The following is a 16,769-nucleotide window of genomic DNA, read 5'->3' as shown; positions in this document are numbered from 1 at the left end:
AGAATAAATAAGTACAGCCTCATTTGTACAATTGTACAGAATAATATTGACATAGCAACAGCAAACCTGATCTCCAACCTGCTTAAATACCTCATACAAGGTGCAATATTGAGAAGGAATGTACATCTTTGAGAGAGATTTTGCTCTACATCACATTAACAGCAGTTGTTGTTTTTTTTTTGGGGGTCAGCTTTAATATTGCAGATAGATTGTAGCTTCCATCAATGTAATTGTCTGCATCATTTTCAATCCCCCATACATAAAAAAATATATATAAAACAAAAATATATTTAACATATTTTCCTTAATTTATTATTTTCCACCCCTCCCCTAATTGGAGTAAACTAATAGACAACACTTAGGCTTCTACTTCCAGCTTATACATACTACAGCGCATTTGGAAAGTATTCAGACCCCTTGACTTTTTCCACATTTTGTTACGTTACAGCCTTATTCTAAAATTGATTAAATTGCTTTTTTCCACACACAATACCCCATAATGACAAAGCAAAAACAGGTTTTTGGAAATGTTTGCAAATGTATTAAAAACTGAAATATAACATTTACACAAGTGTTCAGACCCTTTACTCAGTACTTTGTTGAAGCACCTTTGGCAGCGATTACAACCTCGAGTATTCTTGGGTATGACGCTACAAGCTTGGCACACCTGTATTTGGGGAGTTTCTCCCATTCTTCTCTACAGATCCTCTCAAGCTCTGTCAGGTTGGATGGGGAGCGTCGCTGCACAGCTATTTTCAGGTCTCTCCAGAGATGTTAGATCGGGTTCAAGTCCGGGCTCTGGACATTCAGAAACAGGAAGGTGAACCTTCACCCCAGTCTGAGGTACTGAGCACTCTGGAGCAGGTTTTCATCAAGGATCTCTGTACTTTGCTCCCTTCATCTTTCCCTCAATCCTGACTGGTCTCCCAGTCCCTGCCGCTGAAAAACATCCCCACAGCAAGATGCTGCCACCACCATGCTTCACCGTAGGGATGGTGCCAGGTTTCCTCCAGACATGACGCTTGGCATAGAGGCCAAAGAGTTCAATCTTGGTTTCATCAGACCAGAGAATCTTGTTTCTCATGGTCAGAGTCCTTTAAGTGCTTTTTGGCAAACTCCAAGTGGGCTGTCATGTGCCTTTTACTGAGGAGTGGCTTCCGTCTGGCCACTCTTCAATAAAGGCCTGATAGATGGAGTACTGCAAAGATGGTTGTCCTTCTGGAAGGTTCTCCCATCTCCACAGAGGAACTCTGGAGCTCTGTCAGAGTGACCATCGGGTTCTTGGTCACCTCCCTGACCAATGCCCTTCTCCCCAGATTGCTCAGTTTGGCAGGGCGGCCAGTTCTAGGAAGGGTCTTGGTGGTTCCAAACTTCTTCCATTTAAGAATGATGGAGGCCACAGTATTCTTAGGGACCTTCAATGCTGCAGAAATGTTTCGGTACCCTTCCCCAGATCTGTGCCACAACACAATCCTGTCACGGAGCTCTACGGACAATTCCTTTGACCTCATGGCTTAGTTTTTGCTCTGACACACACTGTCAACTGTGGGACCTTATATCGACAGGTGTGCCTTTTCAAATCATGTCCAATCAATTGCATTTACCACAGGTGGACTCCAATCAAGTTGTAGAAACATCTCAAGGATGATCAATGGAAACAGGATGCACCTGAGCTCAATTTCGAGTCTCATAGCAAAGGGTCTGAATACTAATGTAAATAAGATGTTTTTTTATTTTTAATACATTCGCAGAAATTTCTAAAAACCTGTTTTTGCTTTGTCATTATGGGGTATTGTGTGAAGATTGATGAGTATTTCTATTTATTTAATCCATTTTGGAGTAAGGCTGTAACGTAACAAAATGTGGAAAGAGTTAAGCGGTCTGAATACTTTCCGAATGCACTGTATACACAATATATTTTACAATAGTTATCCTTTTTCATTATTATTTTTTTCATCCTTTAAACTACCCTCAACCCCTCCCATCTATCTATGAAGACCATCCAGTTTTGATTTCTATTTGCCATATATTTTTCAACTGTGCTGTGATGTTTCACAAACGTTCTGAACCTTTCTATTCTCAGTTTCTACAGATTGTCAATTAAAGAAACATTTTTGCTAAAAGTATTAGATTATTGATCGATTGACTATTACTTTTCAAATCACCCAGCAGTGCTATTTGCAAAGTTAGCTCCAGGTGAATGTTGCAATTCTTCAGCCATTCCTGAACCTGCGACCAAAAACAAGCTACATATGGACAGTACCAAAACAAATGATCTAATGATTCTGTCTCTTCGCAGCAAAATCTGCAGAGCTGGGATGGCTGTATCCCCCATATATATAACATTCTATTGGTTGCAAGAATTTTGTATAATAATTTAAATTGGAAAATTATACATTTTGAATCCGGCATCGTTTTGTGTATCAGTTCATAAACCATGTGCCATGGAATCGGTACATCAAAAATCTCTTCCTTACTTTTTCCCCCTTCCACTTGCCTCTTCCATTTTTGCGGTAATGCTGCAATTAGCTGTGTGTTTGTAGAAATACAAATGACAGTTAAAAAAGCATAAGTTTCGCAATATTATTTAATTACAGTCCCTGCCAGTAAAGAATCACTGTTGCACATAAGTTACATTTTTCTTACATTTACTTCCAGTTAGTTTTCCCCTAGTACTTCCCCCCAAAGCAATTGTATTATACAAAAATGCAATCCAATTTTCACACAGTGAATTCTTTAAAAGAAAAATGGTATAACAGCTACATCCACATTGGAGAAATACACTTCTAAACATTCCTTAAGGGAGTATAATATAAAAACAAACATTTTCTTCTTCATCATCATGTTGAAGTTAAACATGTACCTTAATTTAATTAAGCAAACTCTTACAAGAAAACTTGGATAGTAGTAATCAAAAGCAATTACATTTCCCAAAGCAATTACATGTCCCAATTACAGTTCCCAAACCAATGAGTGTGTTCAGCGTGAACAAGAAAAAGAAAATGAAGAAATGAAGCGGTCTCTCCCATTGGGACATGGCCGCTCACATGGAAATCAACTCCCAATAATACCCATTGCCTGTCAGTGTGTGAGGTGTTACAATGTGGTTTAATGTTACATTTCATATTCACTTAACTTTTAAGTGATCCTGTGTTACTTGTTTTTATACTCATCATATGCAGCGTCTTTTACATAATCGTTTTTGCAGCGGTGGCAACAATTAAGCAGCGGTGGGCCACCACTGCTAAATGAATATAGGGGAAACACTGATATGATTGTTAATAAAGGACAACTAAGTCCAAATAAGTAATTAATTATGCAGTATTTAGTAAAAACTCAATGAATCACTGAAGACATTTCCTGGACAAGGAAGTAACATTCTTTGGAAAATAATTCAGTTACTCGTGTTGTCTTGGGGTATGGCTATCCTACTATCAAATGTTACTGCGTTTACCCAATACGAGTCAATCATCACACACACTTCATTTAAATTAGGAAATATAAAATAAGACTACCGGGATCTTCTCTCCACAACATCCAAAAACGGACAACCTTCTAGAAGGGTCGGAAAAATAAAAGCCCCTCGGAAAAGGCAGATGTCTTTCCTCTAATCAATTCTGGCGAGCCTAACACCATCTAAAACACAGACCAAACGATGCTACATGACAGCCAAAACATAATTTTCTTGGGATGTATGAAACAGACACAAAATGGCTATGTAAACAAACAGGTGAGTTTCCCGGTATCAATGGATCTTTAATATTAACTTGCGTTGCAGTTTTACAAGTGTAAAACTCGTAAAGATGATGATAGGGCTGCGAAGCTTCCGGGAAACTTACCCCAGCAGAGATTCTGGCACAGAACTCCTTTGTCTCAGAAAGGATAAGCGGTTCCTCGGCTCTGCATTGGCAATCAGCTGATTGACCCATCTTTGCATGACTGATTCGTAGAGACCATTTAATATAAATGCTGACTCTTGAAGGAGTTTAATTAACAGCTGCATGTTTATGTACTGTATAGACAAGCCTGTAGGTATGCATCTTAAACTTTGAAATAGTCAACCTGCTGGAAGGCACGTCACATTTCTTAAGCCTCAATCAGTGTGCTCAACAATAGAACGACTGAGAACAGACAGTATTCAAAAGATAGCAGTGCAGATATGGAGTGAAGAGAATTCCCATGCAGACACTATAAAGGATACATTTTGCCCCCGTTTTTTTCTAAAGAAGTGAATACTTCAAAATGAAAATGTATGTTTAAAAGGACATACTTAAACATGTTTAAGTTTTAATATTATATTAATTTGCACTGGTGCAAAAATGTTCACCTTTTTTCAAACACTTAAATATATGAAAAAAATCATTGAGCAACAGACAGGGCTTTGAACCACAGTAGTTAACTTAAAAGAGTTAATTAGCTTTCCCAGTGCGGGTAATGGCAGTTCCTTCTGGTTAATACCTCTGATCTAAAGCAGTTTGTAGAAACCACAACATGTTAAATGGACAACTCCACCACTTTTCAACCTCATTTTCATTATCTCCAGCACAATACCATTGTCAACATTTGTAAAAAAAAACGTTCTATGTTTTGTAGAAAAAAGAATTTAAAAAGTTAAATTCTACCCGATGACATCAAAAGTTACATTTTAAAAACAGTGATTTTCAAACACTGAGATTCGCAGTGACATGGTGACCAAAAAAATACCCTCCCTTGGGCTAGAAACTCGTTACAGGTTTTGAAAATCACTGTTTTTTTCTTTTCTTTTAATCCTACCCTGTGATGTCCCAGAGAAGCATTTTTTAGGATCGTTCTTATCATTTTAACCACATATCATAGAAACTCGCTGTTTTCACATATGTAGACACTGGTTTGGTGATGGAGATGATCAATGAGGTTGAAAAGTGGCAGAATTGCCCTTTAAGAAGTAGCCTAACCCATGAAACATGGCAATATAACAAACAATTTCAAGGTGTTCAATTCTTTTTGAAAGAGGTGAACCTTCGCCAAATTCTGTCTCTACAATGCATTACATCAAGGCTTTTGTATCCAATCTTTACGATTGTTCAAATGTCAATAGCTCTTTCCCAAGCAATAGTAACACCAAAAACAACAATAGCGATTATACATTTAAGAGGTCCCACCACAATTGGTGCTTTTAAGATTAAAGGATGTCTCGAGAGACCAGTTTATATTGGTCTATAAAATAGTAACAAACACATCAAAAAAGAGGCAAATAACTGAATAAATGTACAAAGAACGTACATTATTAGTCTAATCTTAGACAGCCCAATTCCTAAATACTGAGTCAAGTCACGGTAAAGCTGTACGTTGACCCACGTTCAGAGTGATCTCACAAGTTGGTAAATTAGCATCCCCTAGCGGCTAACACACCGACAACTCTCAACCAGGTCCTCAGAGGACTTTGATGTTCTCTGTAAAGGTGTCTGCACACCTTCAAGACAAAAGTAGGCATTATTAATCCACATTCAGAGAGCAATGACTCAGCCTTTTATGAGGAGACATGTTGTATTGATGATGACGCTGATGGAGGAACATACAGTATGTCCAAATACATCAAGCTGTCAAATAACCGTAAATCCAAATGCAATTGGAAGGATTGTTGGAGTTGATTCTACTGAATGGTTTGACAGATAGATTGACCAACAGAGTCATTTCCCCTCTGGAACAGGGTTTGTAAGCACTGCTTAGAACAGAAGTGACGCTCCTGGCATTAAAGTCAGGCTGAGTAGTACCAGTGTATTCTTGGTACATCTCAGGGCTGTCAAAGCCACAGAGGTCAAACAGGTCAGTATGATTTAGACCTCATTAAGCACATACATGATCAGTGTTTCCCCTATGAATTGTTTTGCGCAACGGTGGCAAAGTTGGGGGGTGGGGGGCAGACCCAAAAATGTTGAGGCCGTCCTCTTGGCAACAGAGACAACATTTTTATGTTTTAACACTAATTTCCTGCAATTGTACACATTTTGCCATGGGCGTAGAGAAAATCGTACTGTTTTAAAGCTAGTTTCCTACAATTCTACACATTTTGCCATGGCTTATGCCGTGTTAAATGAATATAGGGGAAACACTGCATGATACATATGACAAGCAAGTCATGTGATCTTGTGATTACGCCAATAGTTGTCACTGACCACCATTTCTCCAGACATTTAAATATTTTTGGCTGTGTATGTACACAGCATAGTTGACTGCAGTTCTGTTCAGCCCCAAAACTACAGATGCACATTTTGCACAATGATACATACATTCTATTTTTCTATGAACGGCTATAACTACTACAACAACCACCATAATTTAGCCACCACAATGTCTCTACACTACAACGCAATTCATTTCCCACTATGACAATAGTTTTAAGTCACATTCGTGCCAAAAAACCCGATGATACAGAGGTGACTAAAGCGAGATAACATAGTTATTAATAACAAACATGCATGATGCCATGCCAATTCATCATAATTATTCATGAAGGGATTGTGTCATCATGTCCTTGAAAATCTGTCTCAATTAATAAGAAGAGGGATGAAGGGACCATTGGTTATGGTTAGCATGAAGAGTAACGCAAACTGCATTGAGTAGTCTACATTATGCTCTGGTTAACAGTCATTTTCCATAATATTGCTTGCTAGAATGCTAACAAACAAATCTAATGCTCTGAAATAAGTACAGAAAAGGTTAAACTAGTGAAAGCTCAAAAGACAGCAACTTTTCAGGACTAATTAATATTTCAATATGTGCACAGAACTTCTATAGGAGACGAATGGACTTAAGTCAGTGTCATTGTCTGGCTTTGCAAAGAGCAAATGCAGTATAGTGTGTATATACTCTATACACATACAGTGTAAGCCGTTTCACATCTCAAATAAAATCTCAAAAGTGAGATGTAACTAAAAACATGTATAACATACTTAAATATTTCCATGAAGACAAAGACTTGATTAAAAGAAGTGTGACTATTTCAGTCGTTGGATATCTTGTGAATTCAAATGGAATATCCCAGCCATCATTTCACAATGAAACTTTTAAATACATTCCGTGAATTCATCTTACCTAGAAGGCAAGCAAACTTGTAGTTCATAATTTCATAGTCTGCATGTACAGTGGCTTGCGAAAGTATTCACCCCCCTTGGCATTTTTCCTATTTTGTTGCCTTACAACCTGGAATTAAAATAGATTTTTTTGGGGGTTGTATCATTTGATTTACACAACATGCCTACCACTTTGAAGATGCAACATATTTTTTCTTGTAAAACAATAAAGAAATAAGACAAAAAAAGAACTTGAGCATGCATAACTATTCACCCCCCCAAAGTCAATACTTTGTAGAGCCACCTTTTGCAGCAATTACAGCTGTAAGTCTCTTGGGGTATGTCTCTATAAGCTTGGCACATTTAGCCACTGGGATTTTTGCCCATTCTTCAAGGCAAAACTGCTCCAGCTCCTTCAAGTTTGATGGGTTCCGCTGGTGTACAGCAATCTTTAAGTCATACCACAGATTCTCAATTAGATTGAGGTCTGGGCTTTGACTAGGCCATTCCAAGACATTTAAATGTTTCCCTTTAAACCACTCGAGTGTTGCTTTAGCAGTATGCTTAGGGTCATTGTCCTGCTGGAAGGTGAACCTCCGTCCCAGTCTCAAATCTCTGGAAGACAAACAGGTTTCCCTCAAGAATTTCCCTGTATTTAGCGCCATCCATCATTCCTTCAATTCTGACCAGTTTCCCAGTCCCTGCCGATGAAAAACATCCCCACAGCATGATGCTGCCACCACCATGCTTCACTGTGGGGATGGTGTTCTCGGGGTGATGAGAGGTGTTGGGTTTGCGCCAGACATGGAGTTTTCCTTGAATGCCAAAAAGCTAAATTTTAGTCTCATCTGACCAGAGTACCTTCTTCCATATGTTTGGGGAGTCTCCCACATGCCTTTTGGCGAACACCAAATGTGTTTGCTTATTTTTTTCTTTAAGCAATGCCTTTTTTTCTGGCAACTCTTCCGTAAAGCCCAGCTCTGTGGAGTGTACGGCTTAAAGTGGTCCTATGGACAGATACTCCAATCTCCGCTGTGGAGCTTTGCAGCTCCTTCAGGGTTATCTTTGGTCTCTTTGTTGCCTCTGATTAATGCCCTCCTTGCCTGGTTCGTGAGTTTTGGTGGGCGGCCCTCTCTTGGTAGGTTTGTGGTGGTGCCATATTCTTTCCATTTTTTAATAATGGATTTAATGGTGCTCCGTGGGATGTTAAACATTTTTTTTATAACCCAACCCTGATCTGTACTTCTCCACAACTTTGTCCCTGACCTGTTTGGAGAGCTCCTAGGTCTTCATGGTGCCGCTTGCTTAGTGGTGTTGCAGACTCTGGGGCCTTTCAGAACAGGTGTATATATACACTGAGATCATGTGACACTAAGATTGCACACAGGTGGACTTTATTTAACTAATTATGTGACTTCTGAAGGTAATTGGTTGCACCAGATCTTATTTAGGGGCTTCATAGAAAAGGGGGTGAATACATACAGTGAGGGAAAAAAAGTATTTGATCCCCTGCTGATTTTGTACGTTTGCCCACTGACAAAGAAATGATCAGTCTATAATTTTAATGGTAGGTTTATTTGAACAGTGAGAGACAAAATAACAACAACAAAATCCAGAAAAACTCATGTCAAAATTTTATAAATTGAATTGCATTTTAATGAGGGAAATAAGTATTTCACCCCCTCTCAATCAGAAATATTTCTGGCTCCCAGGTGTCTTTTATACAGGTAACGAGCTGAGATTAGGAGCACACTCTTAAAGGGAGTGCTCCTAATCTCAGCTTGTTACCTGTATAAAAGATACCTGTCCACAGAAGCAATCAATCAATCAGATTCCAAACTCTCCACCATGGCCAAGACCAAAGAGCTCTCCAAGGATGTCAGGGATAAGTTTGTAGACCTACACAAGGCTGGAATGGGCTACAAGACCATTGCCAAGCAGCTTGGTGAGAAGGTGACAACAGTTGGTGCGATTATTCGCAAATGGAAGAAACACAAAAGAACTGAACTGTCAATCTCCCTCGGCCTGGTGCTCCATGCAATGATCATGAGAACGGTGAGGAATCAGCCCAGAACTACATGGGAGGATCTTGTCAATGATCTCAAGGCAGCTGGGACCATAGTCACCAAGAAAACAATTGGTAACACATTACGCCGCGAAGGACTGAAATCCTGCAGCGCCCGCAAGGTCCCCCTGCTCAAGAAAGCACATATACATGCCCGTCTGAAGTTTGCCAATGAACATCTGAATGATTCAGAGGAGAACTGGGTGAAAGCGTTGTGGTCAGATGAGACCAAAATTGAGCTCTTTTTCAACTCAACTCGCCGTGTTTGGAGGAGGAGGAATGCTGCCTATGACCCCAAGAACACCATCCCCACCGTCAAACATGGAGGTGGAAACATTATGCTTTAACACACACAGCCAAGGCAACAAAGGAGTGGCTCAAGAAGAAGCACATTAAGGTCCTGGAGTGGCCTAGCCAGTCTCCAGACCGTAATCCCATAGAAAATCTGTGGAGGGAGCTGAAGGTTCGAGTTGCCAAACGTCAGGCTCGAAACCTTAATGACTTGGAGAAGATCTGCAAAGAGGAGTGGGACAAAATCCCTCCTGAGATGTGTGCAAACCTGGTGGACAACTACAAGAAACGTCTGACCTCTGTGATTGCCAACAAGGGTTTTGCCACCAAGTACTAAGTCATGTTTTGCAGAGGGGTCAAATACTTATTCCCCTCATTAAAATGCAAATCAATTTATAACATTTTTGACATGAGTTTTTCTGGATTTTTTTGTTGTTATTCTGTCTCTCACTGTTCAAATAAACCTACCATTAAAATTATAGACTGATCATTTCTTTGTCAGTGGGCAAACGTACAAAATCAGCAGGGGATCAAATACTTTTTCCCCCTCACTGTATTCACGCACCACTTTTCCATTATTTATTTTTTATTTAAACTAGTAATTTTTTTCATTTCACTTCACCAATTTGGACTATATTGTGTATGTCCATTACATGAAATCCAAATAAAAATCAATTTAAATTACAGGTTGTAATGCAACAAAATAGGAAAAACGCCAAGAGGGATGAATACTTTTGCAAGACACTGTATCTGATAGCAAAATTATCCACATTACTTTTATTTATTGTTAGTTAAGTGTTGTTTTTTTAGGGATACATAAGCGGTGAATACCATTCAGTACCAGGTAGTTAACTAAAGATGTTGTATTACTTGAAATAAATGCCATAACTGGTTAGTACTATTTAATATATTTTTACTGCAGAAATAGGATTGTAAGATAAGTGTAACCGACAACACAAAAAGGTGACGCTAGTGTCAAACGTGACTGCACTATTCCAAATAATTACATATTTGGAAATATCAATCCAAATTGCAACATCAATGAAAGGGGTGGCAATAATTTAAAATGCAACATAATGCAACTGCAAAACTGCTGCACTTTGAATTTGTTCATATTTAGGAAAAAGCACTTATTTGGCGGTGTCAAAATGTCACTTCTAGTCTCCTCCCACCCTGCTGTGGTGGTTCTGCGGTTGTGTATCCAGTGATACGAACTGCTTTGCTAACTCTAGCTCTGTCGTAGCCCAGTTCAGTGGCCTGTCCCCACCTACGCACTGACCCCCATCCAGAAATGATTAACCCCTCCAGGAAAACAACATAAACCTTTTTACTAGAGCAACTTCTTGGAAGTTAAAATAAAAACGACACAATAAATGTCCGCTGCAGTTGGTGAAAAAGGTGATCAGAGGAGTGGAGATGAGGAGGAACTGAAATAGGAATTTCACTTTTCCTGTCATTCACCGTGTTATGGGTATGTGAGATAGCATACCGTGTCACAATGGTGGAAGTGAACCTCCACAAAAACAAAAAACCTAGGAAGTATACAGTAGATTGATGTATAAAAACAGAGTGGCTGTTTTAATCCTGCTCTGTACATGGTCAACTCTATTATGGCCTTAGGGAGCAGCCATGGCCATCATCGACTACACATTCTTAAAACAGAATGTGGTTGTAAGTTTTACCTTTCAATGTCATATCCATCCTCAGGATGAAAATACATATGAATAAATACATATCCTCAGTACAAACGATCCTTAAAGCTATGAAAGTGCAAACATATGTTTTGTAGATCAATGTCTCAAATTCCAGCCATGGTTAATGTCTGGCTTCGTTCCTCTGTTTCTTTTACTCCATCTTCCCATCTCTGGCCACCCAATCAACAGCAGACGAATGCTTGACACGCTGTGACTCCCTCCCACCCAATCCCTCACTGCATTTAAATTACCCCAAAAAATTTAAGACAGACCGCTTGAATGCCAAGCCTAAATGTACACTGAGTATACCAAACATTAGGAACACCTTCCTAATATTGAGTCCCCCCCCCCCCCCACTTTGCCTTCAGAACAGCCTCAATTCGTCGGGGGATGGACTCTACAAGGTGTCGAAAGCATTCCACAGGGATGCAGGCCCATGTTGACTCCAATGCTTCCCACAGTTATATCAAGTTGGTTGGATGTCCTTTGGGTGTTGGACCATTCTTGATACACACAGGAAAATGTTGAGCGTGAAAAACCCAGCAGCATTGCAGTTCTTGACACAAACCCGGTGCGCCTGGCACCTACTATCATACCCCGTTCAAAGGCACTTCATTTTTTGTCTTGCCCATTCATCCTCTGAATGGCACACATACACAATCCATGTCTCAAGGCTTAAAAATCCTTCTTTAACCTCCCTCCTCCCCTTCATCTACACTGATTGAAGTGTATTTAAGAAGTGACATCAATAAGGGATCATAGCTTTCACCTGGATTCACCTGGTCAGTCTGTCATGGAAAGAGCAGGTGTTCTTAATGTTTTGTATACTCAGTGCATATCCTTTTCCCTTTTCACATCAGCCCCATCCCAAAGCATGGATGGCAGAGGCTGAAGTAAATCTCATTTTCCAGAGTCTGAAGGTGGTGGTGGTGGTGGTGGTGGTGAGGGGGAATACCAAGAGGTCCAGGCCACTGAACTAACAACTGGATGCAGGGACGCCTTTGCCTCTTGTCTAGTTTGTTACAGTTTCAACAAAATCTCAATACTTCCCAGTTAAAAAGTGTTAACTCAGTTGGTAGAACATGGCGTTTGCAACGCCAGGGTTGTGGGTTCGTTTCACACGGGGGACCAGTATGAAAATGTATGCACTGCTCTGGATAAGAGCGTCTGCTAAATGACTAAAATGTAAATGTAAGAGGCCAATGTCATCTTCAATTTGTATTGTCTTGGCTTTGTAAAACTTATTCACAGCCAGTTGCCAACAAGTATTGTTTCTATGAAATGGAGAGCTTTTGACCAGATGTAAAAGTGCTCCTTCAACAGAGCACCAAGTATGAAATCCTGAAGTGGCAAGAGTGAAACTTAACAAAACGCTCTACAAAACAGGGTCTGCGAATTTCATTGCAGCTCAGCTACAAGAACTTACAATGAATTCCAAATACAAAGTCTGCATTTTAAAACTTGTATGTATGCTAAGCACGAGGATTGTTGTAGGGATGCTACTAAAAATGTAGCACATTGTGAAGCTAACGACTGAGATGTTATTCATGTCAATGCGATTATGGTGGCCTTGTCTATTTGAAACCAAGGAACTGGCCTCGTCGTTATATTCTTCTTCTAATCATTATTGGGTTCACTTCGAGTTCATGGAGCATAAATCTCAAAACCCTTGGTTTCCAAGGCAGAGAGAGATTGTAACCTAGTCATCGGCGACTCCATTACCCGCAGTATTAGACTTAAAAGCGAATCACCCAGCGATCATACACTGTTTACCAGGGGGCAGGGCTACCGACGTTAAGGCTAATCTAAAGATGGTGCTGGCTAAAGCTAAAACTGGCGAGTGTAGAGAGTATAGAGATATTGTTATCCACGTCGGCACCAACGATGTTAGGATGAAACAGTCAGAGGTCACCAAGTGCAACATAGCTTCAGCGTGTAAATCAGCTAGAAAGATGTGTCGGCATCGAGTAATTGTCTCTGGCCCCCTCCCAGTTAGGGGAAGTGATGAGCTCTACAGCAGAGTCTCAGCACTCAATCGCTGGTTGAAAACTGTTTTCTGCCCCTCCCAAAAGATAACATTTGTGGATAATTGGCCCTCTTTCTGGGACTCACCCACAAACAGGATCAAGCCTGACCTGCTGAGGAGTGACGGACTCCATCCTAACTGGAGGGGTGCTCTCCTCTTATCTACCAACATAGATAGGGCTCTAACTCCTCTAGCCCCACAGTGAAATAGGGTGCAGGCCAGGCAGCAGGCTGTTAGCCAACCTGCCAGCTTAGTGGAGTCTGCCAATAGCATAGTCAGTGTAGTCAGCTCAGCCATACCCATTGAGACTGTGTCTGTGCCTCGACCTAGGTTGGGCAAAACTAAACATGGTGGTGTTCACCCTAGCAATCTTATTAGGATAAAGACCTCCTCCATTCCTGCCATTATTGAAAGAGATCGTGATACCTCACATCTCAAAATAGGGTTACTTAATGTTAGATCCCTCACTTCAAAGGCAGTCATAGTCAATGAACTCATCACTGATCATAATCTTGATGTGATTGGCCTGACTGAAACATGGCTTAAGCCTGATGAATTTGCTGTGTTAAATGAGGCCTCACCTCCTGGTTACACTAGTGACCATATTCCCCGTGCATCCCGCAAAGGCGGAGGTGTTGCTAACATTTACGATAGCAAATTTCAATTTACAAAAAAAAAATGACGTTTTCATCTTTCGAGCTTCTAGTCATGAAATCTATGCAGCCTACTCAATCACTTTTTATAGCTACTGTTTACAGGCCTCCTGGGCCATATACAGCGTTCCTCTCTGAGTTTCCTGAATTCCTATCAGACCTTGTAGTCACAGCAGATCATATTCTAATTTTTGGTGATTTTAATATTCACATGGAGAAGTCCACAGACCCACTCCAAAAGTCTTTCGGAGCCATTATCGACTCAGTGGGTTTTGTCCAACATGTCTCTGGACCTACTCACTGCCACAGTCATACTCTGGACCTAGTTTTGTCCCATGGAATAAATGTTGTAGATCTTAATGTTTTTCCACAAAATCCTGGACTATCGGACCACCATTTTATTACGTTTGCAATCGCAACAAATAATCTGCTCAGACCCCAACCAAGGAGCATCAAAAGTCGTGCTATAAATTCTCAGACAACACAAAAATTCATTGATGCCCTTCCAGACTCCTTCTGCCTACCCAAGGACGTCAGAGGACAAAAATCAGTTAACCACTTAACTGAGGAACTCAATTTAACCTTGCGCAATACCCTAGATGCAGTTGCACCCCTAAAAACGAAAAACATTTGTCATAAGAAACTAGCTCCCTGGTATACAGAAAATACCCGAGCTTTGAAGCAAGCTTCCAGGAAATTGGAACGGAAATGGCGCCACACCAAACTGGAAGTCTTCCGACTAGCTTGGAAAGACAGTACCGTGCAGTACCGAAGAGCCCTCACTGCTGCTCGATCATCCTACTTTTCCAAATTAATCGAGGAAAATAAGAACAATCCAAAATTTCTTTTTGATACTGTTGCAAAGCTAACTAAAAAGCAGCATTCCCCAAGAGAGGATGGTTTTCACTTCAGCAGTGATAAATTCATGAACTTCTTTGAGGAAAAGATCATGACCATTAGAAAGCAAATTACGGACTCCTCTTTGAATCTGCGTATTCCTCCAGGGCTTAGCTGTCCTGGATCTGCACAGCTCTGCGAGGGCCTGGGATCGGGAGAGACACTTAAGTGTTTTAGTACTATATCTCTTGACACAATGATGAAAATAATCATGGCCTCTAAACCTTCAAGCTGCATACTGGATCCTATTCCTACTAAACTGCTGAAGGAGCTGCTTCCTGTGCTTGGCCCTCCTATGTTGAACATAATAAACAGCTCTCTATCCACCGGATGTGTACCAAACTCACTAAAAGTGGCAGTGATAAAGCCTCTCTTGAAAAAGCCAAACCTTGACCCGGAAAATATAAAAAACTATCGGCCTATATCGAATCTTCCATTCCTCTCAAAAATTTTAGAAAAAGCTGTTGCGCAGCAACTCACTTGCCTTTCTGAAGACAAACAATGTATACGAAATGCTTCAGTCTGGTTTTAGACCCCATCATAGCACTGAGACTGCACTTGTGAAGGTGGTAAATGACCTTTTAATGGCGTCAGACCGAGGCTCTGCATCTGTCCTCGTGCTACTAGACCTTAGTGCTGCCTTTGACACCATCGATCACCACATTCTTTTGGAGAGACTGGAAACCCAAATTGGTCTACACGGACAAGTTCTGGCCTGGTTTAGATCCTACCTGTCGGAAAGATATCAGTTTGTCTCTGTGAATGGTCTGTCCTCCGACAAATCAACTGTACATTTCGGTGTTCCTCAAGGTTCCGTTTTAGGACCACTATTGTTTTCACTATATATTTTACCTCTTGGGGATGTTATTCGAAAACATAATGTTAACTTTCACTGCTATGCGGATGACACACAGCTGTACATTTCAATGAAGCATGGTGAAGCCCCAAAATTGCCCTCGCTAGAAGCCTGTGTTTCAGACATAAGGAAGTGGATGGCTGAAAACTTTTTTACTTTTAAACTCGGACAAAACAGAGATGCTTGTACTAGGTCCCAAGAAACAAAGAGATCTTCTGTTAAATCTGACAATTCATCTTGATGGTTGTAAAGTCGTCTCAAATAAAACTGTGAAGGACCTAGGCGTTACTCTTGACCCTGATCTCTCTTTTGCGAACATATCAAGACTGTTTCAAGGACAGCTTTTTTCCATCTACGTAACATTGCAAAAATCAGAAATTTTCTGTCCAAAAATGATGCAGAAAAATTAATCCATGCATTTGTTACTTCTAGATTAGACTACTGCAATGCTCTATTTTCCGGCTACCCGGATAAAGCACTAAATAAACTTCAGTTAGTGCTAAATACGGCTGCTAGAATCCTGACTAGAACCAAGAAATTTGATCATATTACTCCAGTGCTAGCTTCCCTACACTGGCTTCCTGTTAAGGCAAGGGCTGATTTCAAGGTTTTACTGTTAACCTATAAAGCGTTACATGGGCTTGCTCCTACCTATCTTTCCGAGTTGGTCCTGCCGTACATACCAATACGTACGCTACGGTCACAAGACGCAGGCCTCCTAATTGTCCCTAGAATTTCTAAGCAAACAGCGGGAGGCAGGGCTTTCTCCTATAGATCTCCATTTTTATGGAACAGTCTGCCTACCCATGTGAGAGACGCAGACTCGGTCTCAACCTTTAAGTCTTTACTGAAGACTTATCTCTTTAGTAGGTCATATGATTGAGTGTAGTCTGGCCCAGGAGTGTGAAGGTGAACGGAAAGGCTGGAGCAACGAACAGCCCTTGCTGTCTCTGCCGGGCCGGTTCCCCTCTCCACTGGGGTTCTCTGCCTCTAACCCTGTTGCAGGGGCTGAGTCACTGGCTTGCTGGTGCTCTTTCATGCCGTCCCTGGGAGGGGTGCGTCACTTGAGTGGGTTGAGTTACTGACGTGATCTTCCTGTCTGGGTTGGCGCCCCCCTTGGTTTGTGCTGTGGTGGAGACCTCTGTGGGCTATACTCGGCCTTGTCTCAGGATTGTAAGTTGGTGGTTGGGGATATCCCTCTAGTGGTGCGGGGGCTGTGCTTTGGCGGAGTGGGT

The sequence above is a fragment of the Coregonus clupeaformis genome, chromosome 20 (assembly GCF_020615455.1).
Source record: "Coregonus clupeaformis isolate EN_2021a chromosome 20, ASM2061545v1, whole genome shotgun sequence".
Taxonomy (NCBI): domain Eukaryota; kingdom Metazoa; phylum Chordata; class Actinopteri; order Salmoniformes; family Salmonidae; genus Coregonus; species Coregonus clupeaformis.
Note: the sequence above shows the minus strand (reverse complement) of the source record.